The sequence below is a fragment of the Trachurus japonicus genome, chromosome 19 (assembly GCF_045865225.1).
Source record: "Trachurus japonicus isolate A0001 chromosome 19, Traja_1.0".
In the NCBI taxonomy this organism is placed as follows: Eukaryota; Metazoa; Chordata; class Actinopteri; order Carangiformes; family Carangidae; genus Trachurus; species Trachurus japonicus.
This window is the reverse complement of record NC_140925.1, coordinates 19,410,640-19,420,321: the sequence shown is the minus strand read 5'-3', so window position 1 is coordinate 19,420,321 and position 9,682 is coordinate 19,410,640.

The following is a 9,682-nucleotide window of genomic DNA, read 5'->3' as shown; positions in this document are numbered from 1 at the left end:
GCGTGCGCCACAGTTTGCATTACTTCACTGTCCCACGACATCTCCACCACCAGATCTGTGAAAGAAATCAATCAAAATTTTCAATGTGTTTGCACAAACCGAGCCTACGCTGCTGTTTTTTTTTTTTCTTTCAGTTCCTCATTCCCCTATTTTCTCCTCATTTATTTTAGCCGAGGGACACGCAGCTGCTCAGTAAAAACCACACTGTTCGAAGTGAACAGCTCCACTGGGACAATTGCAGGGTTTCTGGTCACAAGCACTTGAGCCCGAGCCATGGGAGGGTGATGTGTTCACTCCCAGACTCCCTGCAGCCCCAGAGAGGAGACTTTAACCGGCAACTCTCCGGTCATAAACCCACCTCACTTGACCTTTAGGCTGCTGCTAATGAAAGTATAACTGCTGGTTTTAAGAGGGGTATAAGAAACGTTACAGCCGGGCTTTCATAATCCACCAAATTGCTCACAGTCCTCTTATTCGTTTCAGACGTTGCTGCAGCAGAAACAGCTTGTGGCACTTATGTAGACTGTGTGTTAAGAGTGGAGCATTGTCTTGCAGAAGATGTTTTTGATTAAAAAGTCAAATCTGAACATGAAGCAAATTTAAAAGTGTTTGACAGAAGAAGCAGTGATGGATTATGATGTTTGAAAAAAACACATTAAGTGTTTCGATGCCCTCAGCATCTCAGCAATTTGAAATTCGGTTTTGTGTTTATTATCCTGTTTAATAAAACATGGATATATTTTTCATTAAAAATCAATGTCGCTCTCTTTTTCTTTTCCCAAAAGCTGATTTACTCAGTCTTTCACATCCGCAGCAGCAGAAACACCCCTGGAAAACAAAAAGAAAGAAGAAAGATTATTACACTGCAAAAACTCAAATATCTTACCAAGAATATTTGTCTTATTTCTAGTCAAAATGTCATTTCTATAGTCAAAACAAATCTCATTGTACTTAAAATAAGACTCATCACATCAAAAAGTAGCTTGTTTTTAGACACTTCTTACTTCTTTCAATGATATTTTCACTTGAAATAGGTAGAAAAATCTGATAGTGGAGCAGGTTTTTCTTCCTTATTACAAGCACAAAAAACCTGCTTTCACTGGCAGATTTTTCTACTTATTTCAAGTGAAAATTAGTTTGAAACAAGTGAAAATGATCTAAAAACAAGTTCATTTTTAGGTGATGAGTCTTATTTTAAGTGGAAAGAGATTAGTTTAGACTAGAAATGAGACATTTTGACAAGAAATAAGACAGATATTCTTGGAAAGATTTTGAGTTTTTGCAGTGTATGCTCAATATGTGCACCAATACACGCACCTAATGGGACAGAGAAGCAGCTCCTCCTCATGATGCAGCATCCCACACTGAAATATTAGACACAAGAGAAACTCAGACTGAGATAACGGAAATGCAAAAAGAAAGAGTGAGAGATTATAAAGAGACAGACAAATGAAAGAAAAATGAGTGCATGCGTGGCTCTGGTGTTCCAGTGCGGCTTGAGTTTCAGGCTGAGCCAAACTTTACCCGTCACTATACCCACAGTCTGACTGCTCCATCTGCCAGCAGTTCCTAGAGGAGACACATACAAAAGCCTCTGTATCTGTGCACGCATGCTCCTACATGTATCAAAAGTCAAATACACACACATAAACCAAAGTGCTGAGGAGAAATAAGAGCTGAAGGCCAGGGTGAGGGTGGAGTCCATTCTGCCTCCTCAGCAAATCCTTTATTTCTGCACCTCAGCAGTGGAGCAGGCATCATAAGTTACCTCTGAGATACGACATTTCATTTCCCACTGTGAAAAAAAAAAGCAAAGAAAGAAAGAAAGCGAGGCAGTGTGTATTTGAACGCTGTGTGTATTTTGGTAGACCCCTGCGTGGTCAGACTGTGGGTATCTTGTGGCCTGAGAGTGAGAGTGTTGTAAGGAGTGAGCGGCTGTCTCAGAGCGAGTGGATGTGACTATAAACAGAAAGGCTGAAAAGTAAAGGTTTATGGCCAGTGGGCACCGTGAAAACGCTGGAAATGACAAACAGTTTGGAGAAGGAGTCGCTCCCCGTCTCCTCAGCGAGGTCACAGATATATAACATCACTCTCTATATAAGGAGACCCGCTGCGGTTCCTTCTCTCATTCCTTCCATTTGTCCTTCTCCTCTTCTCCTCTTCTCCCCCCCTCCCCTTTCGATCCCTCTCTTCCCGCTGGCTCGGGGCGAGGAATGCTACCCAGTGGTGGCTGGGCACCGGGCCACGAGGAGACAGGCAATCAAAGCAGCAGAGCAGGGAAAAGATGAGAAAAAGAGAGGGGCTGTAAAAGAAGAGGAATTAAAGAGAGTTATGATAGAAGAGCATTGAATAGAAGAACGTCATGGACCGAGAGGGCGCGTTCGTACAGTCGGCTTAGCTAAAGTCACTGCATTAGTTGAACCTTTTCATCTGTTTCAAGGAAAAAAGTTGGTTGTTTATGTTAAACCTCAGAAAATGGCTCATTAAAGGGAGAAAATACACTTTTTTTTAAAAAAGTAGTTACTGGCAAAAAAACAGAGACTTATTCCTAGCAGCGAGAGTGGAAATGAAAATGTGTCAGGAGACTGAAGAACATCAACACTCATTTTCAGATTCTCAGGTCCCTAAAGAAAACTGTAGAAAAAGCACAGAGGCAGATTTCATCAATCGTCCATAATGCAATACTATAGAGGAGAAGAAACTCAGTAACCTGTTAGGAAACAACAGCAGCACCATGACACTGCTCTCTGTCCATCATGTGAAAACTGCAATGCAGGTTCCCCATCACTCTCTCCACCTGTGGAGCTCATGTGCTGCTCTGAGATCTGAGAAACACCTGCTGTATGGGTGGCGTCAAAGGAAGTTGGGTTGTAGTTAACACAAACTATAGTTGACATTAATATGATGGAAAAAACTAATCACAACTCAACAGTTAATCATTTTTGAAATCATTCAACTCTGCAGTTCCCCTTACTTTTAACATTTTTGCTTTGGTTATCTGGCCCATAACTTCCATCCATCCATCCTCACTCACAATCACACCTATGGACAATCCACCTACTGTGCATTTCTTTGGACTGTAGGACAGAGCTTGGAGAGAAACCACATGGCACAAGGAGCTCATGTGAATTCCACCAAGAAAGGCCCCAGGCCTGGGAATCGAACCCAGAACCTTCTTGCTGAGATACAACAGAGCTAACCACAGTATTACTGTGCTGGAGTGCGGGCCCTCTTGCTCGCTCTTGCGGTCTGCAGTCAGAGACCCCTCCGCCAAAACTTTACTGTCTTGGTTCACTTTCATTAACCCCATTTCCAGATCCTCCTCCACACTCCATCTGTTGGAGCTCTTCCCCAGAAACATCCAACGTTCAACTATTTCTACTTCACAATATCAGAGTAGCTGTGTCCTTCTTCATACCTTGCAGAGTTTAAATACAGTCAGTAACCATCCATAAATCCGTTAGCCATACCACCCTGCCTCTCTGGACAGGTTGCCAGGCCTCTACATCATGTACCAGCACTGATGTTTTTCTTCAGCACAACTACCACCTCGTTCAACTTAAAGCAATAACAGTCATCCAGAGTGTGGTAAAGTATGGCTGTCAGTCAGCGAAACATCCTGCTCTTTAACCTGTTTGTTCTCATCACACTAAAATAGAAACTTCAGTCGACCGTCTCTCCACACACACACACACACACACACACACACACACACACTGCTATTTTCACACTTGCAAACCTACCACTGCAGTCAAAACACTGTCATTTAGATCCCACTGAGCCAAACATATTAAGAGCTAATTACAGTGAGGTGAGTGAAATCACACTGAGGCCGCCACCAGACACAGACTCATGCTGTAGATCAGCCCTCGCTTGTCAACAACATGTGTCCAAACACTCTTGTTTGGCACGATTGGGGTTTTTGTTCGCAGAAAAGAGATGTGTGTGTGTGTGTGTGTCTGAGGTGAGAGTGTGTGTGTTTGCATGAGTGAGTAAGTGTGTTTGAATGTGAGTGAAGCCAGCGCACACAGGGTCAATCTTCCAGGTCAATCATCCATACACAAAGAGCACAAAGGTCAGCATCGACATTCCTCACATGGCAAAAAACATGCACGATGACACACAAACACACACACACACACACACACACACACACACACACACTTGCAATGACCTCTTTTCTATTAGAGCCTTACACATCATGCACCAACCAGTGGATTAACTTAAGTAAACGCTGTACAGTTTACATAAACGTCTGTGTTATCACACCTTTACATTCACAGGCTTTGACGAGAAAAAACGCTCTGTTAGAGACGCACACACCTACACACACACACACACGGCTCTGAAAACAGCACAGCTCTGCCACATACCTTCAGGACTGTAAATAGTCCCTTCCTCTACATCTTTCCCTTCCTCTGCCTCTTTTGACAGCCGGTGTGAATCCATTCATCATCTGGCCTCAAAGCGCGGCTCTCCCAGCTGACCTGAGAGGTGACATGGTCGAGGTCGCAGGCCGAGACGTGGACGTGGCCAGGAAGCCATGTTGATTGTGTGTGTGTGTGAGTGTGTGTGAGTGTGCACAATGTGGGGTTGGACGTTAAAGAAAGACAGCAGAGTGTAGCAGATCTGAAACAACATAGTGCCAAACTGATTAAAGGAACCGTTCACCTAAATACTTTCTTATCTATATTCAAGTGTGATCCATGGAAGGGGCGTCCAGTAGCGCAGTAGGTTGAGCAGGCGCCCCATGTGTAGAGGCTACAGTCCTCGCTGCAGGCGACCCCAGTTCGAAATCCGCATTGGGCGGCCCTTTCCTGCATTTCATTCCCCCTCTCTCTGCCTCCCCATCTCCTGTCTCTCTCAACTGTACTATCTAATAAAGGCAAAAAAAAAATACTTAAAAAAAAAGTGTGATTCATGGAGAACAGCTTTAGTGCTGCTCAGTTTACATCAAGTATAAAAAAGTTAGTTAGTGGAGAAAGACCAAGCACCAACCTCCAAGGCTGTAAAATGAAGCCAACACAAGGTAAAAACCAAAATTCTTCAAATGGCTGGCTCCAGGAAAACATGTTTACATAACAGCTTTGGTCTCTGTGGCTAATTCCCTCCTATATAATGACTTTTTATAAACTCACTCATTTAAATTTTATTATGGCTTTAAGCTCTATATAGTTGATGCTGCTTTGAGAGACGGGTGGGTGTGTGTTTGCCACAGGCCAGCATGCGCCGAACTCTGGGCTCCACACGCGCCCCTCCTCTTCGCCTATTTTTGTATTAGCTGGGAATTAGGCGGAGTCGGATGCTGCCAAGATGGTGATGGCAGAGCAGCTCGCTCTGAGCTCCATAACCACCGCTGGATGACATCACACAGGCTGAGAGAGACCAGTGACTATGAAAACTTTCTATAATGAGGTTGAAAGTTTTAAATGTGTAACACCATCTGTTTTTCTTAACCTCCAGTGATATCCTCTCACGCACTGTAGTCATGTCTAAGTGTGGCGCTCTTGTGAATGCTCGTGCACTCTGATATCACTGCTTGCCGCATATTAGAGAAATCTGCTTCTACATAATGAATGAATTGTGTGTTATTCAGTTAATAGGGAAGCTGTGGTGGAGCTGCAAACAAAAAATTGTGAGTCAGAGATTTATCAAAAAAATGAAAAGAGGAGTACCAACAACCTGTCCAGATGTTTTCATCTCTCCCATGTGTGACACTAATTTCTGGCAGTTTTCCTCTGTTTCTATTTTCCATGGATGTTGCTATTTTTTTCTGGCTCCCATGTCCTCATTCTTAGTCCCGCCTACGCAGCTCTGATTGGTCGACCGGTCTCTCTGAGAACAACATGGGACATGTTTGAATTGTGGCAAACATGTCAACATGTAGGTGCGTGGAATTTACACATAGCTGAAACTCTTGGTCACCATGTTACTGCAGATTTAGTCTGGATTTATTTTTACTTTTACACCACAAAGGCAGAAATTACTGGGGTGAAGTTGAAAGTTAAAAAAAAACAGCAGCTATCAGGAAGTTGTAAAAGCCTTATCATTTAAAATGTGCTGTTATACACACTCGCCTTTGTCCAAATGTGTGTTTCTGTGCTGAAAGTGAGAGGAGCTATACCTGTGTAAGTGTGTGTGTGTCTATTGTGTGCTCACCATAGTATGAAGAACAGATGTTTTAAGAATGGATGGAGAGTGAGGATCCAGGAGAGTGAGGAAACTTTCCTGCTTTGAAAAGGGACATTTAGATCTTGGGTTTCAGGAGAGGGTTTAGAGTGGATTCAGACTGAAGGTTCAGTCTTACAGCTACTTAAAGGGACGACCAGGAAAGGTTGGAGTATGTGCCGTCAATGAAATATCCTCCTGAGTCTGTGTGCGTGAGTAAGTGATAGGACGGAGGGGGAACATGACGGTCTTTGGTTGGGTTTCTGACTTTGGTTGTGTGTTCGTGCAAGTTATAGTGTGTGTATGCATGCAGGCCGTCTTAGTACGTTTTCCTGTTTTAGCCTCGCGTGGACATAAAGCGTGGTCTTACAATAGCCCATTGTCCCGTCTCCCCTCCACACTTCCTGTCAGGTCAGAATTCACGGAAATAAGGACAGAGTGCAAACAAACAGCGGCGGCTACAGCTCTCCACCCTCTGTCGGGCCCTCCAGGAGGAGCCCGTCTTCGGCTCAGGGGGTGGGTGGTAGCGTTCCTGCCAGGAAGCTAATCAGCGTCGCATCCCAGTTTGACAAATGCAAGGGAGCTACATCTACAGTACAGTATGCATGTGTGTATTCGGATGTGGAGTGATGGGGAGCGAGTGGTGAGGGGTGGAGGGTGGAGTCCAGAGGGGCAAGAGTTTGGAAAGGGAAAACCAGGAATGGTGGGGATTTCCAGCAGAGGCCTTTATGGTTTATAGAATATCAAATCAAGTGTGATTACACCTTTAGTGTTGGTTTTCTTAGGTGGGAAAGTGGACTTTTCACGTTTTTTGAGGGGGGGTTGGCCCATATGGTTGAAACATGAGCTTTCTCTTTTTCAGCAGTCTGAGCTTTAAAAGGTAAATGTCTTTCTCTACACATTTTCAGACAATCACCACCTAAAGAGTTTTGGGCTTTGAACCGAAACCACAGGCAATGACTAAATCTGACCTCACAACACTGGGAAGATCAAGTGTCTGATCTCATGGTTGTTTCATTGGCATCACTCACTCTTACCTTCGCCATGTGTGAGTTGGACTAGAGGGTTTAGACAAATGGCTCCAAACATGCTTGGTGTGAACACAAGTGCTTATCTGACAGTCTGCTTGTGGACTCCAGGCCGTCAAGTTCAAGTGAACTGAGATCAGCTCCCAAAGCACTGTTTGTGAAGTGATTGTGATCTGTCGCTTAAATAGACATAATACAATACATTTTATCATGCTCATACTCTTTTTAAATGTGTTGTTTATCTTTTTTGTTGTGAAGAAAATGTGTAATGTCTGCCAAATAAAGCTATGGACTTACAAACTATAAAGAACAGTTAGAGAAGAAGACTAATGCAACTCTGTTACTTTTAGCTTAGCAGATGCACTGAAACAGCTGGCCAGGATCTCTAAAGCTCATTAGTTTACCACTTATACGTGGTATCTTTTATGTGCAAGAAACTTTAAAGTGTAAAAGCTACATTTTGTGGTTTTACAGAAGCAAAGGTGTGTGACCATTTCTTGGTCATGGTGCAGTAACTTCCTGGAGTCTCTGCTGTTTGCACGTGGGGGTTAGCGCGGATTAAAATAAATGTGTTAATTAGTGATTTGTATGAGGAACCACCATGTACATTTTAAAGCCTTTGGACGGAGCCAGGTTCGCTGTTCCCAGTCTTACTGAGCCAACCAGCAGCTGTCTGGAGCTACGTATTTAATGCACCGACATGAAAGTGGGATTAATCTCCTCATCTAACGCTGGACCAAGCACTCACATTTACAACATAATAGAACTGAATATGATCAGTACAACACAACGGCCACACAGGCTTCACAGAGGGAGGGAGGTGGTTGTTAATGCAGAGATACTCAGTGGTGTTCAATGATTCTCTGCTTCATCTCTGTCTCCTGTCAAACTGATGCAACTCATAATAATAGGAATAAACCCCCCAACTATTAAGTGGGCTGGTCATACTATTAATGTATGTTTGTGTATGCACATCTGTTAATAATGACCACATGACTGAAGGTTAGCACAGTTTTTTATTACTATCACTGGACTTTCCTTTGATCTGTTTTTCTCATCTAATATGTGTTCACTGGACTCGCTCTCTTTGTGTGTGCAGGTCACAGGTTCCTGGCTGAACATGTTGGCTGCTCTTGTTCATACATACTTTCCTACAGCAGAGCTACAGACGACTGGATGAATATTCTCCGGTACGGCTATACGATATATATATATATATAAATGCAGAATGTTGTGTATGATGAAACATTTAATCCTTCTTTTTCCATCTGTCAGTAAATTGTTATTGATCATCTGAGGGGGATTACCTGCACCAGACATGCACTCATCATGCACACTGTACGTGTAAGTGGTACCTATATATATACAAAACATACCCCTCAAGAGTGCGCACACACACACACACACACACATACGCTGCCAAATCCACAGACAGACTGGAGAGAAAAGATCCGACCAGGAAACAGTCTTGATGGAAACAAGACATTTGGGATTTTCTTTTCTAAAATAGTAAAACAGTCCCTTCTGAACACATAATTCACCCACAATCCTGGAGGGAGGGAGACTGGAAAAGAGAAGAGAGAGAGAGAGAGAGAGAGAGAGAGAGAGAGAGAGAGAGAACGAGCGAGCACCTGTGTCCACTGCAGACTCCCCAGACGGACGTTCGGTTCCAGACTCCTGAAAAACACAGTAGCTGCTGTTATTCTAGGAGTCAAATTAGCGGACGGGCCACTGAAGGTTGGAGAGGCCTAATTTAAACCAGTCCGGCCACTGGGGAGCGGATCAGGCCCTAGAAACTGGATTTACTAACTGGTGCTCACTCCCCCATTTTTAATACGCACCACTGCGATAAAAAAGAGCATATTACCAAGACTGAGAATTTGAATTTAATTAAGTTTGGTTTTGTTTGAAAGTGAGAATTTGTGCTTTGTAAAACTGTCTGTTGGCAGGAAGATTGTCTGCTTTGGTGTCCAAAGCTCACACAAAAGACACTGTACTACTTAAAAAGCATAGTTGGATATTTGGGGGATTTGACTTTTGTCCAGCTTTACCAGTGAGAAGAAACGGCTGCTTTTTTAATGTCTCAGCACTCTGACTGCTGAGATTAGCCTGCTTCAGGTTAAACCATGCGTGTTTAGAGGCAACATTATAAAAATCCACCCAAAACACAACTATTCCTGTAAGTACATACATAATAACAGTACATAACTCTATAATGTTGCAGCACAATTTGGGAGGGAAACTCTTTCCAAACCATTACTTATAATTTCAGAGGGCTGTTGTTCATTACCTGAAAATGTCTTGGTTCTCAAATGAAAATATGTTACAGTTCACGGCTAGCTCACAGAGATCTCTTTGAAAATGACTTTGGTAATTGGCTGAATTTCTTGGGCTTGCGCCGCTTGGAAATGATTTCAGCGTTTCTGGCAGGTGTTTGCACTGTGTGAAAGTAATTTCCTGGAAAGACATCCCCGCGTTCTGTCTGT